Consider the following 14,366-nt stretch of genomic DNA (forward strand, 5'->3'; position numbering starts at 1 on the left):
CAATATGGCATTCAGAATATCAATTTCAAGAACTCCCTTCTTCTGAGGCGTCCCATTACTCACAGGATTCCTCTCAGAAGTGTACATGAACTGGTTATTAGCAACCATGTCAATGAGTTCTTGAGCTTCTGCAGGTGTTTTCTTTAAGTGAATGGATTCACCTGCAGAGGTATCCAATGACATTTTAGCTAATTCAGACAGACCATCATAGAATATGTCCAGGATGGTCCATTCTGAAAGCATGTCAGAAGGACACTTTTTGGTCAGTTCTTTGTATCTCTCCCAAGCTTCATAGAGGGATTCACCTTCTTTCTGTCTGAAGGTCTGAACATCCACTCTAAGCTTACTCAGCTTTTGAGGAGGAAAGAACTTTGCTAAGAAAGCCTTGACCAGGTTATCCCAAGAGTTCAGGCTATCCTTAGATTGAGAGTCCAACCATATTCTAGCTCTGTCTCTCACAGCAAAAGGGAAAAGCATGAGCCTGTAGACTTCAGGATCTACTCCATTAGTCTTAACAGTATCACATATCTGCAAGAATTCAGTTAAGAACTGAAAAGGATCTTCAGATGGAAGTCCATGAAACTTGCAGTTCTGCTGCATCAGAGAAACTAATTGAGGTTTCAGCTCAAAATTGTTTGCTCCAATGGCAGGAATGGAGATGCTTCTTCCATGTAAATTGGAATTCGGTGCAGTAAAGTCACCAAGAATCCTCCTTGCATTATTATTATTTTCGGCTGCCATCTCCTCTTCTTGTTCGAAAATTTCTGAAAGGTGCTTGCTGGATTGTTGTAATTTAGCTTCTCTTAGTTTCCTCTTCAGAGTCCTTTCAGGTTTTGGATCTGCTTCAACAAGAATATTCTTGTCCTTGCTCCTGCTCATATGAAAAAGAGGGACAGAAAAACAATAATAATAGGGATCCTTTTTACCACAGTATAGAAGTCCCTGTGTGAGTAGAAGAAAAAAAAAAGAATAGGAAATCTGAACTCAGAGAGAGAGGGTTCGGATTTTTGGTGAGATGAGAGAGAAAGAAGATTTTCGAAAATAATTTTTGAAAAAGAGTTAGTGATTTTCGAAAATAGTTTTTGAAAAAGGTTAGTAATTTTCGAAAATTAGGAATAAAATTAAAATAAAAAATTAAAATAATTAGTTAATTAAAAAGAATTTTTGAAAAAGATGGAGATATTTTCGAAAATTAGAGAGAGAGGGTTAGTTAGGTAGTTTTGAAAAAGATAAGAAACAAACAAAAAGTTAGTTAGTTAGTTGAAACAAATTTGAAAAGATAAGAAGATAAGAAGTTAGAGAAGATATTTTAAAATCAAATTTTTGAAAAAGATATGTTTTAAAAAGATAAGATAAAAAGATATTTTTGAAAAGATATGATTGAAATTAGTTTTGAAAAAGATTTGATTTTTAAAATCACAATTAATGACTTGATTCACAAGAAAACACAAAATATGATTCTAGAACTTAAAGTTTGAATCTTTCTTAACAAGTAAGTAACAAACTTGAAATTTTTGAATCAAAACATTAATTGATGATGTTATTTTCGAAAATTATGTGATAAAGATAAGAAAAAGATTTTTGAAAAATATTTTTAAAATTTTCAAAAATAACTAAGAAAAATGAAAAAGATATGATTTTTGAAAAAGATTTTTGAAAAAGATAAGATTTTTAAATTGAATATTTGATTTGACTCATAAGAAACAACTAGATTTTAAAATTTTTTGAAAAAGTCAAATCTAATTTTCAAAAATTTATGAGAGAAAAAGGGGAAGATATTTTTTTGATTTTTTTGAATTTTTAATGATGAGAGAGAGAAACATGAAAATGATGCAATGCATGAAAATTTTGGATCAAAACAATGAATGCATGCAAGAATGCTATGAATGTCAAGATGAACACCAAGAACACTATGAAGATCATGATGAACATCAAGAACACATTTTTGAAAAATTTTTAATGCAAAGAAAACATGCAAGACACCAAACTTAGAAATCTTTCATGTTTAGACACTATGAATGCAAAAATGCATATGAAAAACAAGAAAAGACACAAAACAAGAAAACATCAAGATCAAACAAGAAGACTTACCAAGAACAACTTGAAGATCATGAAGAACACTATGAATGCATGAATTTTTCGAAAATTTTATGCAAACTTTAAAACATGCAATTGACACCAAACTTAAAATTGACTCAAGACTCAAACAAGAAACACAAAATATTTTTGATTTTTATGATTTTATGATTTTTTTGGATTTTTCAAAAATTATTTGAAAAAGAAAAATAAGGATTCCAAAATTTTTAATATGAATTCCAGGAATCTTGCAATCTTAGGCTAAAGCTCCAATCTGAGGGTTAGACATGGCTTAATAGCCAGCCAAGCTTTAGAAGATATTGATACTTTCCATGTAGAGAGCAACTAAGTGTGTGAGAATCAACAAGCTCTTGTGATGATAAGTTGAAACCCCGGTCCAAAACATTAGACATGGCTTACAGCCAGCAAGGATTCAACAAATCATCATGAAACACTAGAATTCATTCTTAAAAATTCTGAAGAAAAATATATTTTTGAAAACATTTATTTTAAATTTTTTTTTTCGAAAACAGATGAGAAATTTTTGAAAGATTTTTGAAAAATTTTTGAAAAGAAAACAAAAAGAAAATTACCTAATCTGAGCAACAAGATGAACCGTCAGTTGTCCAAACTCGAACAATCCCCGGCAACGGCGCCAAAAACTTGGTGCACTAAATTGTGATCTCAGGCAACGGCGCCAAAAACTCTGTACGCACGTCTTAATAAATTGGTTTTCATTCACAACTTCGATACAACTAACCAGCAAGTGCACTGGGTCGTCCAAGTAATAAACCTTACGTGAGAAAGGGTCAATCCCACGGAGATTGTTGGTATAAAGCAAGCTATGGTCACCTTGTAGATCTCAGTCAGGCGCATATAAAATAGTATTGGAGTTTTCGAAAATATATAATAAAATAAGGATAGAAATACTTATGTAAATCATTGGTGAGAATTTCAGATAAGCGCATAGAGATGCTTTCGTTCCTCTGAACCTCTGCTTTCTTGCTGTCTTCATCCAATCAATCCTACTCCTTTCCATGGCTGGCTTTATGTAAGGACATCACCGTTGTCAATGGCTACTTTTTATCCTCTCTGGAAAATGGTCCGATGCGCTGTCACTGCATGGCTAATCGTCTGGAGGCATCACCCTTGTCAATGGCTGCATCCCATCCTCTTGTGAAAATGGTCCAAATGCTCTGTCACAGCACGGCTAATCATCTGAGGTTCTCGATCATACTGGAATAGGATTCACCCTCCTTTTGCGTCTGTCATTATGCCCAGCACTCGCGAGTTTGAAGTTTGTCACAGTCATTCAATCCCAGAGTCCTACTCGGAATACCACAGACAAGGTTTAGACTTTCCGGACTCTGATGAATGCCGCCATCAATCTAGCTTATACCACGAAGATCCTGATTAAGAGATCCAAGAGATACTCATTCAATCTAAGGTGGAACAAAAGTGGTTCTCAGGCACGCGTTCGTGGGGGAATGATGATGATTGTCACATTCATCACATTCAAGTTGAAGTGCGAATGAATATCTTGGAAGCGGAATAAGTTGAATTGAATAGAAAAACAGTAGTACTTTGCATTAATCTTTGAGGAACAGCAGAGCTCCACACCTTAATCTATGGAGTGTAGAAACTCTACTGTTTGAAAATACATAAGTGAAAGGTTCAGGCATGGCCGAGAGGCCAGCCCCCATGATCTAAGAACTAGACGTCCCAAGATGTCTAATACAATAGTAAAAAGTCCTATTTATAATAAACTAGTTACTAGGGTTTACAGAAGTAAGTAATTGATGCATAAATCCACTTCCGGGGCCCACTTGGTGTGTGCTTGGGCTGAGCTTGAATGTTACACCTGCAGAGGCTCTTTCTGGAGTTGAACGCCAGGTTGTAACGTATTTCTGGCGTTCAACTCTGGTTTGTGACGTGTTTCTGGCGTTTAACTCCAGACAGCAGCGTAGAACTGGCGTTCAACGCCCTTTTACATCGTCTAAACTCGGCCAAAGTATGGACTATTATATATTTCTGGATAGCCCTGGATGTCTACTTTCCAACGCAATTGGAAGCGCGCCATTTTAAGTTCTGTAGCTCCAGAAAATCCACTTTGAGTACAGGGAGGTCAGAATCCAACAGCATCAGTAGTCCTTCTTCAACCTCTGAATCTGATTTTTGCTCAAGTCCCTCAATTTCAGTCAGAAAATACCTGAAATCACAGAAAAACACACAATATCATAGTAAAGTCCAGAAATGTAAATTTAGCATAAAAACTAATAAAAACATCCCTAAAAGTAACTAGATTCTACTAAAAACATACTAAAAACAATGCCAAAAAGCGTATAAATTATCCGCTCATCACTTACTCACAAGCCCCATACCACCAAACACCTCTATATAGCCCTAATCCTTATCCACCCTATCAACCACCTTATGAACCATATGAACCATACATGGAACCACCACCATTCCAACACAATTACTCTCAAGAACCACCTCAATATACACCATCTCCATACCCTAACCAAGATGAACCAACTTCCAATTATGAAAGTTCCTTCCCAAACGATGAACCTTCTTTTCCACACCACCTCCAATGGATGATTCTCTCCAAGAATGTGTTAGTTCATACATTCGAAGGCAAGAAGATAACCAAAAGGAGTTTAAGGAGCTAGAAGCCAAGATGGCTATCCTAGCGGAAACCATTAGCAATATGGTCTCTTCCCGCCTAAGCCTATGCGATCAAGGAACTCCCATTGTTGAATATGGAGAAGAAATTAAGGAGCATAGTGAGGGAGTGAGTTTGGAGCTTCAAGATGAAAAAGAGGAGTTAAAGCAAGAATTGTCACAAGGGGAGGAAGTTAAAATAATTGAGCCGGAAGGAGTGGTTGAATACCTAGGAGATGTTGGAATTCCATGGGAATGTAGAATTAGAGAGCCCTCTTCCAAGATGCTTGATGTTGATGTTGAGGAGGGTGTACAACCTCCAAAGCGTATCATGATTGAAGACTTTGAAGAGGTTGATCAAGAGACGGATTCAATCATTGAGGAGTTCCTATCTACAATTGAATCCTCTCCTATTGGGCTTGAAATTGAGGTCAAAGAAGAAGATGCACAACCTCTCATGCCCTTGGTGAGCAATGAAGAAGAGATTGGATTAGAAGAGAGCCACCAAGAGGAAGAGATTGAAATTGAAGAAGCTTACAAGGAGGTGGAAGATGCAAAGGAATAGCACAAGGGAATGGATCTCACATTGGCTAAGTGTGGGGAGATCACCCTTCTTAAGTCACCATCATCCAACACAACATTTAAGTGGGTAAAATTATTATCTCTAATCTTTACTTTCCCACTTGAATATGGTTTGATTGAAAATGATGGTCAACTTAGAGCTCTTTGTGGAGTTAAGAGTAAGAGAGAGTTGTATAGTGGTTAGAAACATCACTATAAGTTCATGATGGTTGCATGCTCAAGGTTAAATAGCAATGGTTGGTGTAGAACCAAATTGCATGGGTCTAGGAGAATATTTGGAGGTCTAATGGAGAATTCACAAGCCTTCTCACCCAATTGGAATTGTGATGATCAACTTGAAGATGGGTGTAGAAACAAGATTTGGGATCCAGGAATATATGAAGATCAATTTTGGAAGCCATTAGCTTGTGTGGAACTTCATCAAAGCTTGGTGCCATTGATTTTGAATTTTGGAGCTTACTTGAAGTCCAAGCATTGGTGGAAGTTTCAAGATGAGTACAAGCATAAGCCACCATAACAAGGAGCCTTCCAAATGTCCAAGTTAAGGACTTAAACTAAAAGTGCTAGGTGGGAGACACCCCACCATGGTAAACTCTTTCCATTCTCTTGTATATATAATTAATGAATGAATTGAGTTGCCATTATAGGTAGTTCTTCTTATTTTCTATACTCTTATGCATTTTGCTTTTATCGATAGGTTGTTTGTTGCATTCATGCTTTGATTAGAATAGTTGTTGTTAGATTGCATTTTGCTTGTAGTGTAAGTTTTGTTTCTAGTGTATTTGAAAATTTTTCAAAAAAAAAAAAACCAAAAATATTTGTTGTTAAATTTGATCTTTGATTGTTTTAGAATGCTTATAGATGAGGAGAATGACCTGTTTTTCAAAAAAAAAAAGGGCATCCGCGCGCAAGCATGCTGTGTGCGCGCGCGTCGGTGGTGCATCCCACACTCTTGGTATAAAAACCAGAGAGTTATGCCCAGTTGGTGCCTATTCTGTGCCTGCGACCCACGCGCAAGCGTGCATGACGCGTATGCGTCGGCCGCCATCTTCACATCCATGCGTATGCATGCTATGCGCGTCCGCGTCGCCTGTCTCGCCTGCCCACCCACGCGCACGCGTGCGTGATGCGTACGTGTCGCCCTCCGCGCCCTGTTTTTCCCTGTTCTGCCTTGTTTTCTTTCTCCATTCTTCTCTTCTTTTCCTTCTAGTTTCTTCCTATTTCTTTCTCCTTCTTTCTTCCTTTCTTACTTTCTTTCCTTTCTTCTTTTCTTTTTAAAATTCCACTTTTTATTTTTCTTATTTTCATTTTCTTCTATATGTTGCAATTGCATATTATCACCCATTGCATTTTAATTTTGTTTTTATAACTTGTTCTTGTTTTCTTTTTTTAAGTTCTTATTTTAATAATGGTGTTGAATGCTCTTACTCAATTGTTGAGAATTTCTTGGTTACTCTTGGTGCTTTGTGACTTGTTTGGCATTAATTGTAATATTTTCTCTACACAAAAGATTAGTGCTTTAGTCTTTCCTGACTCATGATCCCTTATTTTTGTACCTCATCATCATTGAGTTAGGATGGGGCCAAATACTCTCATGCTTATCCCTAATCTTGTTTGTGTCAATTGTTGATTAAGCTTGATACAACATGCTTTTTATGTTATTTACCTATGCTTTAACTTTGTTCTTGCATCAAGTATTAGTTTATATGTCTTAGCTTATATTGCTCTCTCACTCACATGCGTAGCTAACATGTAGTGAGAACCTTACTCTTATTTGGCATTAGCCCCCGCCTATGTTCTATTTGCTTTGATATCTTGTTATCGGCTTAATTATCCTTCTGTCTCTTTCCTTTTAGGTTGGCCACCAAGAAGGAAAGGAATGGAAAACCTTCTAAATGGGGCAACAAACAAGTTAACCCGCACAACCTTTTGAAGGAGCTCATCAATTGTAGCAACCCGTCCACTTTACTCTTCTTTGCATGCACCGAGGACAGTACAAATTTCTAAGTGTGGGGAGGTCGCCCGACCGACCTCCATGGGTAACAATCTCTTTCTTTCAACACCAATTCTTGATTTCCTTTGCTAGTTAGTTATTGCATTGCATGATAGGTTGCATGATTAGTTACAATTTGTACATATTTCACCATTTCTTTTTATGTTAGGACTACTTGGTTAGGGTGATGATTTCTTTTCCAAGAAAAAATTGTTTTAGGGCGCTGGTGCACAAATTGTGAATCACACTTTTCACAACTCGTACCACTGACCAGCAAGTGCACTGGGTCGTCCAAGTAATACCTCACGTGAGTAAGGGTCGAATCCCATGGAGATTGTTGGTTTGAAGCAATCTATGGTTATCTTGTAAATCTTAGTCAGGAAGTCAATTATGTTTATCAGTTGAATTGCAAGTAAACAATAGAGCATGGATCAAAGGTTACTTGTTATGCAGTAATGGAGAATATGTTGGAGTTTTGGAGATGCTTTGTCTTCTGAATCTCTGCTTTCCTCTGTCTTCTTGTTCACGCACGCACGTCCTCCTATGGCAAGCTGTGTGTTGGTGGATCACCGTTGTCAATGGCTACCTTCCTTCCTTCCAGTGAAAACTACGCTCACGCGCTCTGTCACAGCACGGCTAATCACCGGTTGGTTCTCGATCCGGTTGGAATAGGATTTACTATCCTTTTGCGTCTGTCACTAACGCCCAGCCTTCAGGAGTTTGAAGCTCGTCACAGTCATTCAATCCTTGAATCCTACTCGGAATACCACAGACAAGGTTTAGACTTTCCGGATTCTCATGAATGCCGCCATCAGTTCTAGCTTATACCACGGAGATTCTGATTAAAGAATCTAAGAGATACTCATTCAATCGGATATAGAACGGAGGTGGTTGTCAGGCACACGTTCATGGTTTGAGGATGGCGATGAATGTCACGGATCATCACCTTCATCACAGTTAAGCGCGAATGAACATCTTAGATAGGAACGAGCGTGTTTGAATGGAAAACAGAAATACTTGCATTAATTCATCGAGACACAGCAGAGCTCCTCACCCCCAACAACGGGGTTTAGAGACTCATGCCGTCAGAGAATACAAAGTTCAGATCTAAAATGTCATGAAATACAAAATAAATCTCTAAAAGTTTTTTAAATACTAAACTAGTAGCCTAGGGTTACAAAATATGAGTAGACTATGATGGATGATGCAGAGATCCACTTCTGGGGCCCACTTGGTGTGTGCTGGGCTGAGACTTAAGCAATTCACGTGCAGAGGCCATTTGTGGAGTTGAACGCCAGTTTTTATGCCAGTTTGGGCGTTCAACTCCAGCTTTTGATCCTTTTCTGGCGCTGGACGCCAGAATTGGGCAGAGAACTGGCGTTGAACGCCAGTTTACGTCATCTATCCTTGTGCAAAGTATGGACTATTATATATTGCTGGAAATCCCTGGATGTCTACTTTCCAACGCAATTGGAAGCATGCCATTTCGAGTTCTGTAGCTCCAGAAAATCTACTTTGAGTGCAGGGAGGTCAGAATCCAACAGCATCAGCAGTCCTTTTTCAGCCTGAATCAGATTTTTGCTCAGCTCCTTCAATTTCAGCCAGAAAAATACCTGAAATTATAGAAAAACACACAACTCATAGTAAAGTCCAGAAATATGAATTTTTCCTAAAAACTAATAAAAATAGACTAAAAACTAACTAAAACATACTCAAAACTATATGAAATTATCCCCAAAAAGCCTATAAAATATCCGCTCATCACAACACCAAACTTAAACTGTTGCTTGTCCTCAAGCAACTAGATAAATAAAATAGAAGACTAATAGGTTGAGATGCAATAATATCTCAGAGTTTTTGATTGAAGCTCAGATTCTAATTAGATGAGCGGGACTAGTAGCTTTTTGCTTCTGAACAGTTTTGGCATCTCACTTTATCCATTGAAGCTCAGAGTGATTGGCATCTATAGGAACTTAGAATTCAGATAGTGTTATTGATTCTCTTAGTTCAGTGTGATGATTCTTGAACACAACTTCTTTATGAGTCTTGGCTGTGGCCCTAAGCACTTTGTTTTCCAGTATTACCACCGGATACATAAATGCCACAGACACATAACTAGGTGAACCTTTTCAGATTGTGACTCAGCTTTGCTAAAGTCTCCAATTAGAGGTGTCCAGAGTTCTTAAGCACACTCTTCTTTTTGCTTTGGACCTTGACTTTAACCGCTCAGTCTCAAGTTTTCACTTGACACCTTCACGCCACAAGCACATGGTTAGGGACAGCTTGGTTTAGCCGCTTAGACCAGAATTTTAGTCCTTTAGGCCCTCCTATCCACTGATGCTCAAAGCCTTGGGATCCTTTTCATTTGCCCTTGCCTTTTGGTTTTAACGGTCATTGGCTTTTTCTACTTGCTTTTTCTCTCTTTTTTTTTCCTGCAAGCTTTGTTCTTTGCTGCTTTTTCTTGCTTCAAGAATCATTTTTATGATTTTTCAGATTATCAATAACATGTCTCATGTTCATCATTCTTTCAAGAGCCAACATATTTAACAGTCTTAAACAACAAATTCAAAAGAAATATGCACTGTTCAAGCAGTCATTCAGAAGACAGAAAGCATTGCCACCACATTTAACTAATTAGAATTTCTCTTATTAAACTCGAAATTTTATTGCCTCTTATTCAAAAGATCTACTACTTTATTCATGTTTGCTGATGATGAGAAAAATAAACTATAGTTTAATTGGAGATAAAATCAAAATAGATACTAATTACTACTATATGACTTCTAAGGTAAACTTTTATAAGGACACTGTCACAGAGTTAAGGCAGAAATTGGAAATTAACAACCTTTATTCTGGGGGCATGGGGGTTCCTCTGATCCTTGGGGTGCTTGGTCCTACAAGAGAAGACTTTTGGCGCTTCAGTTCCCTTAAGTCACGCCCCTGCTCCTCTTGTTCTTTAAACATATAGGTCAGCATTTGACTGTGTTCCTTCTGTTCTTTAATTATTTGCTCCATAGCTTCCCGTATCCTGGTAACGGACGTCTCAAGATACTCCCAGTATTCAGCTTGAGGGATCTCTGGGAGGAATTCTTGTGCTCTCTTCTTGATGGGATCCTCCTGTGCTTGTTGTTTTTCCATTGATGCTTTGGTGATTGGCTTTTCAATTAGGATATATTCAGTTATTCCCATCCTTACTCCAGCGTCCTTGCAGAGCAGAGAAATCACGCTTGGATAAGCCAACCTGGCCTCTTTTGAATTTTTGTTAGCAATCTTGTAGAGTTCAGTTGAAATCAGCTGATGAACCTCCACTTCCTTCCCCATCATGATGCAATGGATCATCACTGCTCTTTTAACTGTGACTTCAGAGCGGTTGCTAGTGGGCAACAGAGAACGCCCAATGAAGTCCAGCCATCCTCTGGCGACTGGTTTGAGATCCTCTCTCTTGAGTTGATTTGGGACACCTTTTGTGTTGGTGGTCCACCTGGCTCCAGGGATACATATGTCCTCTAGAATCTTATCCAGGTCGATGTCTGCTCTCATCATCCTCCTGTTGAAGGAGTCTAGATCATCCTTTAGTTGAGGTAGCTTTAAGATCTCTCTGATCTTGTCAGGGGTGGTATGAACAATCTTCCCTCTGACCATGGTCCGAAATTCATAGAAGGTAGTTCCAGATAGTTTTTGCTTGTCAGTCTGCCACATATTAGCATAGAACTCCTGGACCATGTTCCTTCCCACTTTCGTTTCAGGATTAGCTAGGACTTCCCAGTTCTTGATTCGAATTTGCTCCTGGATCTCCGGATATTCATCTTCTTTCAGATCGAATCTAACTTCCGGGATCACTGATCTCAGACCCATTACTTTAAGATAATGGTCTGAATGTTCTTTAGATAAGAACTTCCCTTGATTCCAAAGTGGTTTTGGAATGCTCTCTTTCTTGCCTCCTGGAGTGGGTTGTTTTCCTTTAGGAGCCATGATCTTAGTGATCTCGGATAAACACACCAAACTTAGAGGTTTGCTTGTCCTCAAGCAAAAGAAAAGAAAGAAGAGGGGTAGAAGGAGAGCTAAGTGCAATTGTTGATGGAGGAGGAGGGAGGCCGAACCCAAATTTAAAGGGATGGGGGGGTGGGTTTTCGAAAAATTGGAAAAGATAAGATAAGAAGATTGAGTTGAAAAAGATAAGATAGAAGATATAGTTTAATTTTGAAGAGATATGATAGATTTTTGAAAAAGATAAATCTGAATTTTGAAAAAGATAATATGGAGATTTGAAAAAGATATGGATTAGTTGAAAAGATTTTAGAGTGAAAAAGATAGATTTGTTTTCAGAAAAGATTTGAAAAGAGTTGAATTGAATTTGGAAAGATGGATTTTTAGAAACTAAGGATTTTAAAAATCAGGGTTCTTGACATGTTCATGTAAAAATCATGCATTGAAGCATAAAATTTGAAATTAAAATGGAAATACGTGTGGAAAAAATGAATTTGGCTCCTCCCTGCTGTCCTGGCGTTTGAACGCCCAAACACTGCCTGTTTTGGGCGTTCAGCGCCCAAATGCTGCTCTCCTGGGCGTTCAACGCCCAGTGGGTGCCCCTTTCTGGCGTTGAACGCCCAGATTGCTACCATCAATGGCGTTCAACGCCCAGTGGATGCCCATTTTGGGCGTTGAACGCCCGAAATATACTTTTACTGGCGTTTTCTTGCCAGTGAGCTCTTTTTCTCTGTTTTGTGTGCCGAGGTCTTCTGTAAATGATTATTTACCTTGTTGCCAATGAACTCTATATAAACAAATAAGAATAAAGATAGAAATAGGGCAAAATGCTTAGAGGATTGTTGCCCCATGGCTGGGTTGCCTCCCAGTAAGCGCTTCTTTATTGTCTTTAGCTGGACCTTGCTGAGCTTTTAATCTAGCTTCAGCCTTGAGCATTCTTGCTCAATGTTGCCTTCAAGATAATGCTTGATTCTCTATCCATTGACAATGAACTTCTTATTAGAATCAATATCTTGAAGCTCCACATAACCATATGGTGACACACTTGTAATCACATATGGTCCCCTCCACCGGGATTTCAGTTTCCCGGGGAATAGCCTGAGTCTAGAGTTAAACAACAGGACCTTCTGTCCTGGTTCAAAGATTCTAGATGACAGCTTTCTGTCATGCCAGTTTTTTTATTTTTCTTTATAAAGCTTGGCATTTTCGAAAGCTGTGAATCTGAATTCCTCTAGCTCATTTAGCTGGAGCAATCGTTTTTCTCCTGCTAATTTGGCATCAAAGTTTAGGAATCTGGTTGCCCAGTAGGCCTTATGTTCCAGTTCCACGGGCAGGTGACATGCCTTACCATACACGAGTTGGTATGGAGAGGTCCTTATAGGGGTCTTGAATGCTGTCCTGTAAGCCCACAGAGCATCATCCAGGTTCTGTGCCCAATCCTTTCTACGGGTATTTACTGTCCGTTCCAGGATTCTCTTTAATTCTCTGTTAGAGACTTCAGCTTGCCCATTGGTTTGTGGGTGATATGGAGTGGCCACCTTGTGGCGAATTCCATACCGAACCATGGCAGAGTAAAGCTGTTTATTGCAGAAGTGAGTGCCCCCATAACTGATTAGTACTCTAGGGACACCAAACCTGCTAAAGATATGTTTCTGGAGGAACTTCAGCACTGTTTTAGTATCATTGGTAGGTGTGGCAATAGCCTCAACCCATTTTGATACATAGTCAACTACCACCAGAATATAAGTGTTTGAGTATGATGGTGGGAAAGGTCCCATGAAGTCAATTCCCCATACGTCAAACAACTCAATTTCCAAGATTCCTTGTTGAGGCATGGCGTAACCATGAGGCAGGTTACCAGCTCTTTGGCAACTGTCACAATTACGTACAAACTCTCGGGAATCTTTATAGAGTGTGGGCCAATAGAAGCAACATTGGAGGACCTTGGTGGCTGTTCGCTGTAACAACCCTGATTTTCGAGTACATGAGATCTTTTCTGAAAGTACGGGTTTCTCCAGAAGATCAGTAAAGGGAACACTTCTGTTATATCATCAAGCATCTCAATCTTCATTATCATTATGTCATCCTTAAGCTAGAACCTCCTCTGAGGCAAGCTTGATAATGCAATCGGGAAGAACCTAGTTTTTGAACCGTATCGGTTGGCAGTTTTGATTTTGATTTTCGTAAATAGTCTCTGTTTGACGAACCGGACTCGATTCATGAGAGGAGAGAGATAATAGTATAATATTATCATTATATTAGTATTATAACATGCTTGAATGATATTATAAGGTTACCTGGTCTGTTTTGTTAAAAACAGAAAATCGGTTTAACCGGGTTTACGGTTTACTGGTGCAGCTTAGCACCAGCACTCTCTGATGAATTTAGCAATGCTAAGGCCTCATTATACATGTTATATTCTCATAATAAATATGTTACTAGTGTCATTTATGCTAGTAGCTAAGAAAATAATTTTTAGAGATGTTTTTACGAGTGTTCCAGTACACCTAGTTTTAGTAGTTGTACACCAGAGATATTTTAATATTATTTTAATCCACCTCCAAGCCAACCAATCACATCTCACCTTACACCCCCAAGACCTCCAAGGCTGTCTCATTTCATCATTTTGGCCGAAAATAACAAGAGAGAAAAGAGAGAAACTTTCAAGAACACTTAATCTTCAAAGCTTGATTTCTTCTGAACTAAAACTCAAATCAAAACTCCGTTTTCACCAAAATGATCCTCTCTTCTTCCTCTACATAACCATGTAACTTATCAAGGATGGAAATAAGGTGAGATGGCTGTCTCCCTCCCATTTCAATTCGGTTTTTAAGGAAAACCATGCAAAACATGTGTTTTCTTGATGTTCTTCCTTAGGAATCATGCTTAACTTGACTTGAGGGCCAAGAAACGTGAATTTCCAGCAAGTATAAGGTGAGATATCTCTTCCTAACATACTGAGTGAGATTTGGTCAGTTGAGAGTTTTTGGATTTAAAGTTGTTCTTGATGTGATTTAGGAGGAAAAAGTGCTTAAGGACCACCTGAAAGTTTAACCGAATT

The 14,366-nt window shown here is 38.5% G+C and overlaps 1 non-coding gene across 1 annotated transcript; it reads left to right on the forward strand.

Moving 5' to 3' along the window:
• Positions 1-237: 237 nt before the first annotated feature.
• LOC112746661 (small nucleolar RNA R71) lies at positions 238-345 on the forward strand. The gene has a single exon (XR_003174532.1). It is a non-coding gene; the product is annotated as a small nucleolar RNA R71 (small nucleolar RNA).
• The last annotated feature ends 14,021 nt before the right edge of the window (positions 346-14,366 follow it).

Source organism: Arachis hypogaea, chromosome 14 (assembly GCF_003086295.3).
Source record: "Arachis hypogaea cultivar Tifrunner chromosome 14, arahy.Tifrunner.gnm2.J5K5, whole genome shotgun sequence".
Taxonomy (NCBI): domain Eukaryota; kingdom Viridiplantae; phylum Streptophyta; class Magnoliopsida; order Fabales; family Fabaceae; genus Arachis; species Arachis hypogaea.